This window comes from Epinephelus lanceolatus, chromosome 22 (genome assembly GCF_041903045.1).
Source record: "Epinephelus lanceolatus isolate andai-2023 chromosome 22, ASM4190304v1, whole genome shotgun sequence".
Taxonomy (NCBI): Eukaryota; Metazoa; Chordata; class Actinopteri; order Perciformes; family Serranidae; genus Epinephelus; species Epinephelus lanceolatus.
In genome coordinates this window covers 5,262,275-5,276,904 of record NC_135755.1, presented here as the reverse complement: position 1 = coordinate 5,276,904, position 14,630 = coordinate 5,262,275, and the positions used below count along the sequence as shown (strand labels likewise).

The window sequence follows — 14,630 nt, the reverse complement described above, 5'->3', positions numbered from 1 at the left end:
AAGATCTCTTCTTCCAGGGAGTCCTGGTCAAGATGGCGGCATAATCAGCACAGTTAAAAAAAAGACCATTCAAATTATCCCCTTTTTAAAAGAAGGGAATAAAAAGAAATGAAGAAGTGACTCACTGATTATTACATCTCCATATATATGCACCAAAGACAGCCCCAGAAAAATAAAAAGAGCCAACAATGACACAAGAAGAAAATCTCTACAGGTCTACAAATCATCTGAAACAATCAAACACAAAACAGAAATACATTTATAGCCAAATCTGAAGCAGAACACTTGTAATTTTAAGCACTAAATAACCTGTAATCTCTCACTGGTTTACCTTAGTCTAAGTTAAGGTAAATACAGGCATGTTTTTGTACCATAAGAACTAATCTTTTCAAGGATGCAGTTACTGAACCACGTCTGCATGTCATGTTTTAACTTCAGTTTCTTTATTTTTTGCCTACTGAAGAGGACATTAAAAAGGCACAGAAACATGTCATGCTTAAATAATGTTTGCCTCTTAAATAGGTGGGTATTCCAGCACCTTAAAAGAATAGATTTTGGAGTTATGCCCTTTCTCTATCATTTTCATAGTGAGACAACATGATCGATATCTTTTTTGGGTCTGTACGTCCAGTGGCTGGGTCTCAGCAGTTAGCATTGCGGCTTAGCTTAGCGAATACATTTGAAGTGTATAGGGGGTCAGTAGCCTGCTCGGTAAATGTTAGCAAATAAACGTTACAGAAACCCTGAAGCTGATATTTCTGCACGTGCATTTAAAATAAACATGTTTAAACATTAATTCGAAAAATGAGAGTCCTTTTTAGTCGTTTTAGAAGAAGTTTGATACACGGAACTATAGTGTGTCTACACCCTGTGCGGAGGGATACACCGGTGAGCAACAGCTGCAGCTGGCTCTGGGACAGGTACGCTAGGTCACTCGGTAAAAGCAAACAAAGAGACAACACGGACGATATTACTCACTCGACTGAAAGCTGTCCATCAGCGCCTGCAGACCTGGGGCGTTTTTTCCAGTTCATCTTAGGAACATGAAAAAAAGTTTCAATCACGCCAGGATTAGTGATTGCTGCAAAGTTTTCACTCCTTGTGATGCACTCTCTGCGGCAGTTTTCCTCCTGATGATATATCTCCCCAACGATGGTAGCACCAAATCCCATTCTGTGCAGCAAAATGATTCCACCTCCGTAGGCAGAGGTTGGCAAGCCCCACAGCTACACCACCAATCCTCCCCTGACCTCCGTCTCCCCTTGGTCCCTTGCTGTTCCGCTGCCTCGGAGGATTCAGCCTCTCTTCTTGCCCACTCAGCATCCAACACCTGGAGTTCCTCATCTGTATGCTCCGGCTCAAACAGGTAGGGCTCTGGATCTGTGTCCGCTACAAGGAACTCTTCAAAATCGCGTTCAAAGTCGTCCATTGCAGCTACTATAGTCTGGAGATATTGTTAGGCTAAATAAACAACTGAGTTTTTTTTACAGGCTACGTCTGTGCCTGTGCCTGCTCCCCGGTGTATCCCTCCATGCATCACAGCGCAGGGCATAAACACACTATAGTTCCGTGTATCAAAATTCTTCTAAAACGACTAAAAAGGACTCTCATTTTTCGAATTAATGTTTAAACATGTTTATTTTGAATGCACATGTAGAAATACCAGCTTCAGGGTTTCTGTAACATTTATTTGTTGACTTTTACCGAGCAGGCTACTGACTCCCTATAGACTTCAATTGTATTCGCTAAGCTAAGCCACAATGCTAACAGCTGAGACCCAGCCACTGGACGTACAGACCCAAAAAAGATATCGATCATGTTGTCTCAATATGAAAATGATAGAGAAAGGGCATAACTCCCAAATCGTCAGAGTATTCTTTTAAGGTGATTTATTCCCCCCCCCCCCAAAAAAAAGACTGACAAATAAAGATGGCGGTCTAGATATGGTTGATAGGGCGATTTTGCAGCCTAGCTCCTCTTTTATTTCATGGCATGTACCATTATAATCAATAACTTGGTGCAGAGAAAATATGAATTTTTGCATTCTTACTAGTTGCACTTTGAATGTAATATAATAACGTATGAATATAAAGTGTGAACAAAGTAGCTGTGACTGACAGACCACCTTTTGTTCAAGAAATGATTCATAAACCTTGTACAAAAAACTTCCAAGTAACAACAAAAATGGTCCATGAAATGTAGAAACTCCCACACACCTGTAAATCACACCAAAGAGTGCAACATGCAGTCCAGTCACAGTCACACGTCCTCATTTGCCCTTATCAGCCCTGTAGTATATTTACCAGCCCATTTCCACCATTCTCTGCCAGGTTGTTCACTTTGCTTACACCTTAACTTTCCAGCCTTTAGTTCCACCCACCTGGCCTAAACTGCATGAAGTCCTGCCTGACTCTTAGACTCCTCCCTCTGTGCATAAATTCTTTTTGGATAAGTTTAACAGTTTCTGTTTGTCTGCCTGGTTTTACTTTTGTAGGCTTTTGACGACAAATGAATGTGAAGCCAACCTGCTCGTGTCATCTGGGTTCAAACCTGGTTATCTACTGAGCCTTTACACAAATAACACTCTCTCACGGTAGCTGGCAGTTATCAGACAGTGTGTGTGTGTGTGTGTGTTTTCAAGTCTCAAGTATTAAGCACATGTTAGATTTCCAATGAAGAAGAGCAATCGTGTTTGCATGTCAGTTAACCTTGAGCCCCAACTTTTGCAAGTGTAACCATATGCTGTTTATATCTGAAAGTTAAATATATCTCTTTACATGTATATATTTATATATATATATATATATATATATATGTAAACACAGCATTTTAACACTTTGACCTCTGCAATGGAAATGGTCCAGCAGTGCTAACAGTTGTATTTGTTGCTCATTGTGATGTCAATTCTTGGAGTGTTTTCAGATTCTTCATATTCCTAACACACTAAAGTAAAAACACCAAACACAATGATCCAAAATGTTTTTAAATGTACAAACAGAAACTAAATATTTCTTCACACTTCCTAAGTTATTTGATCCATGTACAGTATGTAGCATTCATTCATTCCTCTGGCACCGTGTGTGTGTGGTGCAGTGTTGTTATTATGAACATATGTACTGAAGACACACAAGACAGAAGCCTGAGTTTTCTACTGCAGAACAAAGAAAGTCGTAGCTATTATGATTATTATTTTAGATTGATTTAAACGGTATCATTCAAACAACAAGCCCTGTGGCCCTCTGCAGGAAGTCAGTGTTTAAAGGGTTAATGCTCATGTTGTGAGTCACTTTGGATAAAAGCATCAGCTAAGTAAACGTAATCTTATCAGTAACAAAGTCTTTTGCTTTGATGCTTTAACCCACCATGTGATGCTATAACTTCCCTCTAAACCCACTTTGTTATCAGCTGAATCATTTCCACAACTTTGGAATAAGTTTTAAGTAAAGTGTTATTTCCACTCTGAATAAAGGAAGAACTCCAAAGTGAAAGAATTTCAAGTTTATTCTGTTTCTGGACATCCAGCATGAGAAACTGTTCATTTTAACCTTTATGGTACATCACACGTAAAATAAAGAGCTGAACATTTCTGTATCGTCTCAACCAAAACAGGAAAAGAAATATTAAAATAGACCTAAAGCAGGCAACTGTTATACATGTTAAATGTATAAACACACACACACACACACACACACAATCTCATAAATCTGTACACAGCAAATATCTACAGTCAGTGATCCAGGCAAAAGTCATGTAAAAGTTGTTCTGCATCATTAATGAGAGCTCTCAGATGATGATTCACAAATGAAGATGGGTTTTTAGTGCATTCGTATTACTGCTATAAACAAATCTGTATCAACACCAGAATAAGACTTTGATTAGCTGTTGTCTTTTAATAATCTAAAGTCTGCTCTGACTGAAGTTTCCTTTGAATCTCTTTTTTTTGTTTCTCTATCTCCTCCAGCTGCTCACTGAGTGTCTCCTTGTAGTTTTCTGCTGCCTTCTTCCTGTCTGTCATTCTATTTATCACACTTTGTGTTTTAGTCAGTAGTCTCTGTGTTTCCACGTGAAGTTTATCATCTTCTTGTTTCCTACCCTTCAACTGATTTTTGGCCGTTAACACAATGCTCTTCATCTCATGGTATCGGTCACTCTCTGCCATCTTCTCCACTGACTGAAGCTTGTTCTCAATATCTGTAATGTTTCTCTCCATGTGGTTCTTTTGATGCTCTGTTTGATCTCTCTGTTCTTTCAGTTGCTTCTCCTGTTCCATCAGTGTTTTAACCACCTGCTCCAAGTCTTTCTCTTCTTCTTCATTCTTCTGTAACTTTTCTGCAAGTTTTGCCTTTTTCTCCTCCAAATCCTCCATTTTCTTGCGTTCTGCCATGAGCTGCTCTGTCTCTGTCTTTGCTCTCTCAGCATCACGGTTCATCTTTGTCAGAATTCTTTTTAAATTTCTTTGCAAATATTTAACTTTAATTTCATTAGCTTAGCTGCACTATCTTCATAAACACTATTTGACCTTTACTAGATTTTGTATTTTGTGTGATATTAAATCTGGTCAGTGAGTCCTCTGAAACTTTAACATGTCAAATTAAATTACCTTAAAAAAATCCCAGAGCCATCATGTCTGGAGTGACTTCTTTTGTTACTAACTTCCTGAAGGAGGTAAACTGAAAATGCAAACAATTAAAAGACACATCAACATCTAGTGTTTTTTTATTTGTTTTTTTTGTTTGTTTTTAGTGTAACATTCCTAAACCAAGTTCAGCATATTTTTCATTAAAATAGTAACTAAAACTGTGCCCTAATGGTTGAACAGGATGTTTAAAGGTTAAAAAAAAGCATATGCAGTAATTCATTATAAAATTTTACCTAAGATATTTATAACAGCAATTAATTTCTCAGAAATTGACTAAAATTCAGATGAATTTTGTCTTCACTTTAAACTTCCATTCATCCCTCCAGAGACTGGAACCAATCACAGCACAGGTCACCAGTGTTTACTTATATTTCAGTTCTAATATTTTAACCTCTATGTTGACATTTTTAAGCATGAAATATAACCTTTACTTACATTATTTGTTGAAACAAATAAGATGTAGCAAGTCGTCACATATTGCCACTTTGTCAGTGACCTTTCATGACTACATGTTAGGTATCCTGCATCTGCTGTTGATGTTCCAGGATACACTACCAATGCCAGGAAGTCAACAAAAGCACATTATTTGTGTTTAGGCAAGAAAAACACTCGCTAAAAAACATCTTGGTTTCACATTTGGGACACAAACACTGGGCTCCCAGGTGAAAGTTCAGGGTTTGTTGGATGCATCCAGTACCCCTCCTGCTAGCCCTATAGGGCTTTTCCAGCTCCTTACATCACGTCAGTACTGGAAGCGTTTCAACCTGACACTGTCCAGCAGCGTATCATCCCACTATACCAACAGGTGCTATCCCAGCCAACCAGCAGCATTACTGACACTGCCTGGCTGCCAATCACTCTGCAAAAGGTGACTTTTGGTGTCAGGCATCTGACAACAAAATCACTGACAAAGCGGCAGTGTTTTACGACTTCAGAATGAGTATGATCACAGAGCTGTACTATTTTACCTTTGGTTTTGTGCTGTCTCCATTTCCACACAACATAGGCTGCTGCAAAAACAAAAATGAGGAAAATAAACACTAAAATGCCGACACGAGCAGCAGAACAAGATGGAGCCTCGAAGCAATCAGCTGAAATGATAAAACACACAACAGAATCTGAGTTACATAAAACTGTCCATCAGCTGTTAGAAGAAACAAAAGTGATGTTAGAGGGGATAAAAATTACCTGAAAATTGAATCTCTGTCTCTTTGGTCTGGTTGATGTTCCTCTGTTGGACTCTACAGGTGAAGCTGTTGCTGTGTCTCTTCTCCACAGTCACTCTGCTGCTGACAGTATAGAGGTCATCAGGACCTCTGACTGTCTCTGTAGGTCCAGCAGAGAGGAGCTTTCCCTCACCGTCCAGCCACAACACCTCAGGCTCTGGATGCCAGCCTGCAGACTCACACTGTAACACCACTGCGCTGCTGTTTAAGTAAATTCCAGCTATGACCGCTGAGGAGACAGAACCTGATGATGAGAGAGAGGAGAAATGTGCGTGACATCATACTAAAGGTCTTCACAGAATAAAACCTAATTTACATAAATCTGATGTGAATACATTTGTTTGGGGGAAAAAAAGTGACCCACAGTGTTGAAGACATGAACAGGCCGAACAGAGAGAAGGCAGCGTGATGAGCTGCTTCCAAACTAGTTTTTAAACTTAAATTATTGATATTACATGAGTGACAGTTTAACTGGAAGAACACAACTCCTGAGACTGATGTGACTTGATCAGGAGACAAGCTGAAGAACAGTATCTTCTAAAGTGAGAAACATTGAAATCACAAGACAGCTTTCTTGCTTCACTGAACTTAACCACTAAATTCTTGGCTACACCTGCAAAGACATAATTACAACTCATCTGCCACCAGTATACAGGCACATGTTCTCATTCCAAGTCGTCACATATTGCTGCTTAGTCAGTGGCCTTTCACGTCTACGTACTGAGTGCTAGGTTTGCTCCTGCATCTGCTGTTGATGTTTCTGGATGCCACCACCAACACCCAGATGTCAACAAAAGCTCACTTGTCACATATCATTTTTGGTCATGGACTTTCCCCGTTTAGATTTGGTTGTTGACGCTCTGGGATGTTGTGTTAACTTCAGCCTGTTACATGCATTATCTGTTTATAAAATACACTGCTGTTTTTACAGGACATTTGCAGTTTGCATACAGTCTCTTTCAAAATAAGAGCACTATGTGCATGTACTGTATTGTGTTTGTGTCATGTACTATGCCAACACTAATGGACGGCTTTTTTCATCTGTGTCTGGCGCCACAAGTCACTGCACAAGTGCTGGATTTTGGTGACTTTAGAGCGAGACCAGGTTGCATGGATAGGTTTAGAGAAAAACATCATGGTTTGGCTCTACATTCATACGGGAAGGGAACACCGACCTCCTGGGTCAAAGTCCAGGGTTTGTTGAAACCACCCCTCCCTCCCACCCACCCTATAGGGACTTTCCTATTCTTACACTGTAGTATGTCAGTTACTGATGACAATTCAACCCGACACCATCTAGCTGTCTATCACAACAGGTGCCATCTGGCCGACAAGCGGTATATCAAATAATGCGAAAGGTGGCTTTTGGCATCAGGTGTTTGACACTGAAATCACAAAACAAAAACAACATATTTGATGACTTCGGAATGAGAACAGCTGGTAGCACAGTTTCAAAATCATTTCAAAAAGATGGGTGGATACAGCTAGCAGCCATTTATGACTGCAGAGATTGATGGTAATCTTAACAATGACACAGCAGCATACAGTGTAAAAAAAAGACAGAAATCTACACATGTAAAGCTTCAAACAAGACATCAAGCCGCTAAAAATCTGAAGATATCTAGGAGTATTATGGAAAATGTGCATAAAATCTTATGCCTACTCACCAACAATAAGCTCAACAGTAGATTCTTTACTCTGTGAGGGAAAGTAGCATCTATAGATTCCATTATCGGAGAGTTTGGCTGCAGACAGTGTCAGTGAAAGGTCTCCATGCTTCAGTTTCTCAATGGACACTGATGTTCTTCCTTTGTAAGACGGGTTTTGGTTCCTGAGAATGTTTTGACCTTCATGCCACACATGGACAAATCTTGGTTCCAGGTCAAGTCTCCCCCACTCCGCAGGATAACGTCTTCACCAACTAATGTCACTATTGTTCGAGAAGGTCTAGCCCCCTGAGACTGGCCTGCAGAGACACATGGAACATTTTAATCCTGCATTTGGAACTATTGCACAGAATTACTGCTTGCTTTGATCGGTGATATTTTAATTTAACAAAAACACCATGCTTTTATTATTTAGATTTATCCCCTTTCATGCTCTCCATGCTGCTGTTTGTGTGTCAGTTACCTCTAAAGGAGTCTGCCAGTAGAAGAACGATCACGGTGTGCTGTAAAACCAAAGCACTGACGTATCCAAGGTTAAGTTTAAAGAGCAGTTCATCATTCAGGCAAAGCATCCTGGAGCTCTGGGGAAATAAAACACTTCTGAAATGTAAGTTGCCAGAAAGAAAAGGCTGTATGGATGTAAAAAGGATACATCTGCAAAAAGAAGTAATTCATAATTCATTCAAATATATTATCACTTAATAGAGACGATGCAAAACACTGTATAGGCAAAGGCAACAACAGTCTATATAGATTTTCATTATGTTGATGCTCAAAACTGATGCCAGAGAGTTGCAAGGACACTCCTGTCCAAAATATTCTTATGTGCTGAATCATAAAGATTTTCCCTCACTGGGATCAAGAGGCTAAACCAGGAAAACAGCAGCAGACCACTGTTCCTCCTTCAGTAAACGTTACAGTTTGTATAGCTGGAAGTTTGGTATTCACTAAGCCACATTTCTAGATAGCAAAGCATGATTCATCACTGCTCCAAAGCCCGATAGCAGCCATATTCTGTATCTGTCAGAAACTCATTTTCTAGACACATTTTGAAGTTATACATGTTTGATTATAAAGGCTTTACAAATACTTGACATGATGTGCAAATAATAACAACATGAAAACCATCTCTTCAGCCACTTGTACTTGCTTCAGTGTCACGCCCTTGTCACTGCGTGTTGGTGAACTGAAAATGCTGCAAATTAAAAGAGCTGGTTTCACTTACAGAACAACAGCCACAATCGGGACAGTAGAACAGTTAGTTGTAAAGTCGGACTGCAGTCCAGCTTTTTCATGTAGATCATTTGGGCAATAAAGATAACTGAGATTAATTGATTTGATTGTATATATGTATGTGTATGCTGACCCCTAGCTCCAAGTCAAATTTCTCTAAGGAGACCAATAAACAAACTGAACTGAACTGAATTTCTTTTACATCATTTAGTAGAAGAAACTGACGGCATGTAATTTAACCATGAATGAATATGTGAAAAGCATCCAAGCTTGAAAACATAACAAATAAAGGAGCCAGCCTACTGGAAGAAATAACTGACAATTGACAGTGAAAGCACCAATACAATTAAAATATAAATATTAACAAAAGAAAACACATACCTGTTGTACCTCTGAGTCAGTTCTCCCCTGAGACTAAAAAAGCTGTGTGGGCAAGGTCCTTTGAAAATGTCGTTGGTTCCCATTCTAATGTCAATAATCAGCCTGCTGTGTTGGTGAGTTAATGAGTAACTGGGGAAAATTCAAGTGTTTGATATCAGAACATCCTCATATGTACAGACTTTACAGCAATGCCAAAAACATAATTTGTAATCACTTTATTTAAAGTTTAATAAAGAGGACAGACAGTTAGGCTACTTTGATTTACTTTCCATAGTTGTTAATAGAGTCTATAATTTTACATCGACTGTCATTTTTCCTTTTACTGTTTTCATAAAATACAAAAGTAAAAGCCTAAATTGGATTTATTGCTTTAATTCTGATGGAAAAAATTATTTCGGACAGATAAAATCAAAGATTGAGATCACATTAATCTCTCGCACACACACACAGTCATATGTGATTTTTTTTTTTTTTTTTTACAGAGGTAATCACCATAGTATTACATTAATTCATTTTCCATAACTGCTTATCCTCTTGGCGGGGGGGGGGGGGGGGGGGGGGGGGGGGGGGGGGTGGGGGGGGGGGGCACCACCGTGCTGCCAGCATTACAATATATTCAAAAAAGATAGCTCTTATCAATGTAGTTATGACACACACAATATAATAATAAAGGTGCTTAAATCCAAAGTCTGGAGGATGCCAATTGTAGCTGTAGCTGTCTTTTTCAGTATAAACAAAAATGTCTGTGAGGGTCACTTAGTATTAAAAGTGTTAATAATGACCCAGCAGAAAGGAAACAGTATTGACTGTACAGGTATACGTGATAAACTTTCTGACTACTCTCTGTTTAGATGAGCTTTATCATCCTGACTTTCTACCTCTTCCAGGTGCAAGTTAATCAGCTCCATGTGGTTCTCTACTTTCCTCTGTCTCTCTGTTATTGTTGCTATGGTACCCTCTGTTTTCTGCAGCAGTTTCTCCATGTTCAGTTGCTGGTTCTCCAGTTCTTCCTTTCTCTTCTCCAGTTTCCACTGAGCCTTTAACAGGCTTTGTTTTTCTCTCAAGTATCCATCTGTTTTGTCAGTTGCCTTTTCTTTCTCACTCTCTGCTATTGCCTTCTCCACTAACTGAAGCTTTTCCTTGCTCTCCTCCCTCTCTCTGTCTATCTCTTCCAGCTGCAGTCTGAATTCTTCCCTTTGACCCCACAGTCCCCTCTTCAGATCCATCAATGGAGTTAATACCACCACCCATGCAGCCAGTTCTTCTTGTGTCTTCTGGGATTGTTTCTGCAGCTGAGCCTTTTTTTCATTCAGATCTTCCCTTTTTGCAGAGAAAATATACGACCCTGAGGGAAACATTAGAATAATACTAAATGAAAAATTTACCAGCTCTTAAAAAAGGGAGCTAAAAGTAGTCCTTCTTTAATAAGACAATTACAATTTGAAAGAGCACAACCCAATCATCAAAATAAATGTTGGTTTTGTAGGTTTCTGCAAACCATGGCTAGGTAACACTTGTATGTTATCATGTGGCAAATATGTTGAAACTTTATGTTTCTTTATATTATAGCAACACCAGTGAACTTGTGATTATCTTTAGGTACGAAAAACAATTGGACTATAAAAATGGGACCCATTGCCTCCCTGCTTGGCACTCAGCATCAGGGGTTGGAAATGGGGGGTTAGATCACCACATGATTCCCGAGCGCAGCACCGCTGCTGCTCACTGCTCCCTGAGGGGATGGGTCAAATGCGGAAAAAAAGATTTCACACACAATAAGTGACAATCAGGGGGACTTTACTTTACTTTACCTTAGGCATGCAATCCAAACTAAGTTACTTTGGAAACATTGATATCATATGTATGAAATGCACAAATGTATGAACAAATGGTTTGCAGAAATGAACAATGTCAACAATTTCCTCTGCTCACTGCGCTTAAATGCAAAGCTAGGATTTTGACATTAGCTGTGTTTTAGCAAGGAATTCCTTGATATTACCATCAGAACTATGTTTTGGTAGAAATAATATCAAATATATGTATTTTTTTTAACTTACTGATTGTTGAATTTTTGCATCTCAAGACAATAAGGACACTTATAATCAATGGCAGGCCACAAGCTAAGCCACCAATCAAGCCAACAAGGAAACAGTCAGACCAATAAGACGTAGCTGTGCAGGACTCAGTGGCTGTAATGATAAAACACAGAAAAGTCAAAGTCAATTTGACGTTGAATACTGACGACAGATGACATTGATATTTTGTTGGTTTTAAGTTGTGTTGTAGTAACCAAAATCCAACATCTTCCAAACGTGTCATGCCAACGCCATCCTAACACGGAATGACATCATATAGTCGTAAGGTATGGAGAACAAAACCCAATGTCTGCTACACCTCACAATGTTAACATCAACATGTTAACAAAAATGAAATTCTAATGTCATTAAATAATTAAGATGTAGTCAACATGATTTTCATTCAATAGTTTAACGTCTAGTTTAACGTAAAAAGTCTTTCTGATGTCATACTGACATCTAGTGCCAGCTGGGGAGGGACCAAAAGCTCTTTGATGAAGCTAAGGGGAAGACTGAGGTTCTGTTGTTGTCTTTAATGCCATGCATCTGCTTTCAATGGGTGAAGATTCCTTGTACCTTGGTTTTGCTTATTTGCATGCATTTTCTGAGTTCTTCCTCTGTCTTCAGACATTATAATTTCTCGAAATTGCATGAACATATATGCTTGTGTTATCGATCTAGAGTATGTAGCACAGTGAGGCACTTAGATGCCAAAGTGATATTCAGTGAGGTAAAACATGCATGAGGGGAAGAAGGGATAGAAACACAATAATTAAGGAGGACTTAAATTGTGTAGGTTTCACGTAGGCCTTGATATGAATGTACAGTTGATACAGTTTTAGTAGGCAAGAGTGTGATTGGGAACTAACCTATTACCTGCATTATATTTTTGATTAAATAAACTTAAGAACTGCAGAACAAGTAATGTCATTCTGCTACAGATAAAAGGAGTTTTGCAGCAGTAAAATAAATCAATATGAAAGGTATTGATAGTGCATATGACATATATGTTGCATGATTTAAATACTGGGAGCAATTAGCATGAACCAGATATTTAAACTAAACTTTGCACTTAAAAATAGCCTTGCCATTTAAAACAAACAAAGCATATTCTCAGAAACACATTATAGATGTTTCAAGTAGCCCACTGGTGAGAACTTTTAAATGTTTTCGTATGGTTTTGTGTTTGTTACCTGTACATGAGTCTAGGAGCAATATGCAAAGTAAAAGTAACCACATCATATGGGTCCGTCTGTCCTTCCTCATCCTGGAGTTCTGAAAACAGAAATAAAGTTGTTAAAATTAAAGAAAAAAAAGTTTCTGAAAAGGTATGCATGCAACACTGATACAACATTATTCATCATTAACGTTGTAATCACATCCATCAACCACTCAATAATAACCCTATGACCTAACATGCAATATTTTAACATTTAAGTGAATCACCACCAGGGTGAATCGAGTTTACTATGTAAATATATTGTGTCTTTGGCGTTTTAAAGCTAACGATGCTGATACAACTGTCACTAGAACGTCTCCTCACAAATTTCAATGACTCATTTATTTTCGACACGAAACAAGAAACTCAAAAACAGGTATTTACTGTTTTCCAAAGCTCACATACCTCAGTGGAGTGCGTCAACAAGTCAGTTCATCGCAGCAGAAAGTCGGCTTCCTGCTCAGCACCCTCCTGGAAAGTCTTTGTTCACGTGTTTGTTCACCTTATTTGTTTTTCTCTGTATTTGCTGCAGCCAGGATTAATGATTAATTAATCAAGTAAGAATTATCCGAGAGGAACAAGGTTTTAGCTCATAATCTCAATGCAAAGGGAATATGCATGCCTCTGTTAACTGCATGAGTGTCTTTTTTACTTTTATGCTTTGACCTATAACACCCTGAAATGTTCAAATAAAACCCAAAGTGAATTATTGTCAGCTGCTTGGATAGACAGAAAGCACAACTGAAAAAGAAAATGAGCAAAGAAAATCAAATTTCATGAAAGCATTTTACAGACTGTTGGTTTTTTCTATCCCATAAGAGTAAAAATGTTAATATTTAATCCAAGTATCAGCTAGATATGCTGCAACAACATGTTTCTTTCACTTTCACCAAAATGTCCTCACACCCTTTGTATCTCTCTCAAAAGCTGCTCGGTCAAAGTCCTTCAATAAAATGTTTTTTTCATCCAGTCTGTAGATAGTTAAGGTCTGTTCACATTGTGTCTTCTTTCCCTTCCATTAGATCATTGATGTGCAGCTTAGATTTTACACTACAAGAACATGCAACTGTTGGCTCAGAGTCACAACTTCAAAAGAACACAGGACTCGATCATCACTAATGATGATGTATATTGTGCTGATGCTTCAACTCAACATTGAATTCTAAAACTTTCATCTTAACCATGACGTCCATTCCTAATGGGTCTATATGTCCTCAAGCATGGGGACATTTGTAGCTCAATGCTGCCCTCCAGAGACCAAACATTGTAATAAAAATATACATGTGAAAAACTGTATTACAAGACACATGCACCATTAAGAACAACAGCTGATCCAACTGCAAATTATCACCTTCCTTAAGTTCAGTTCAGACATGGATATTGAATTATAATTTTCATGTTTGAGTTAAAAATTGATGTTTAGACACTACTTTTCAAGATGCACAATGTGATACTTTGAGTCTACTATATAGGGTACAATATATCCCACTACACTTAAGAACAGAAATACAAAATGGCAAACTCACTATATAGTGAGTAGTGAGTGATTTTGAACAATGGCCGTATTGTTTGGTCTAAAGGAAAAACCTATATGTTTTAATCTGTCCTGAGCAGAACATAGAAATGACTATTATCATTTATGCATTTATTAGTAGTCGGCCCATGTGTTCAGTGTTCTACATGGTTTTTGAAACTACTTCACACACAAAACTTGCCTCTCAACCCATACTGCTTATTCTCGACAGTTGTGATGTTGTCTATCAGAACGCATTTAAATCAGATGTTGTTCCACTTAACGCAGCATACATTGTTGTCCTTTTCTCACTCATCATTGTACAATGTATAATGCGCTTAAATGGCAATCTCTAAATGTAAGAGAACACATTCACCAGCTTCCACTTTTTTTTCATATGTATTTATGTCAATTATCCCCACCATCTAAAACTGTATCTTGTGCATTTTACCTCATACCATCAGGTCTATTCTGAGTGTTCAGATTTGGTAAAAGAGCTTTTACATTAACAGCCCCAGCAGACTGGAATAACTTAGCTGTCAATATTAGATCAATTTCATCACTTGTTTAAGCATGCCCTATCTTCCTACTTGGAGATGGTCTGCTCCTGTAATCACCTGATAAACAAATCTGAACAAACATGTTGATGCTAATGGTATACTGAAACATTGACTGTC

General features: G+C 38.4%; 2 long non-coding RNA genes across 6 annotated transcripts; both read right to left on the bottom strand.

Moving 5' to 3' along the window:
* Window positions 1-3,483: 3,483 nt before the first annotated feature.
* LOC117245701 (uncharacterized) lies at window positions 3,484-9,682 on the bottom strand. Of its 5 annotated transcripts, none has more exons than XR_013488482.1 (5): window positions 9,147-9,682; window positions 7,996-8,727; window positions 7,533-7,831; window positions 5,828-6,109; window positions 3,484-5,730 (listed from the first exon to the last, which is right to left on the bottom strand). It is a non-coding gene; the product is annotated as an uncharacterized LOC117245701 (long non-coding RNA). The 5 variants fall into 5 exon arrangements; XR_013488485.1 differs by having other exon boundaries at window positions 7,996-8,132; XR_013488483.1 differs by having other exon boundaries at window positions 7,996-8,129.
* Window positions 9,683-9,866: 184 nt separating this feature from the next.
* Window positions 9,867-12,969, bottom strand: LOC117245961 (uncharacterized). The gene is made up of 4 exons (XR_013488480.1): window positions 12,846-12,969; window positions 12,415-12,496; window positions 11,204-11,335; window positions 9,867-10,491 (listed from the first exon to the last, which is right to left on the bottom strand). It is a non-coding gene; the product is annotated as an uncharacterized LOC117245961 (long non-coding RNA).
* Window positions 12,970-14,630: the final 1,661 nt, after the last annotated feature.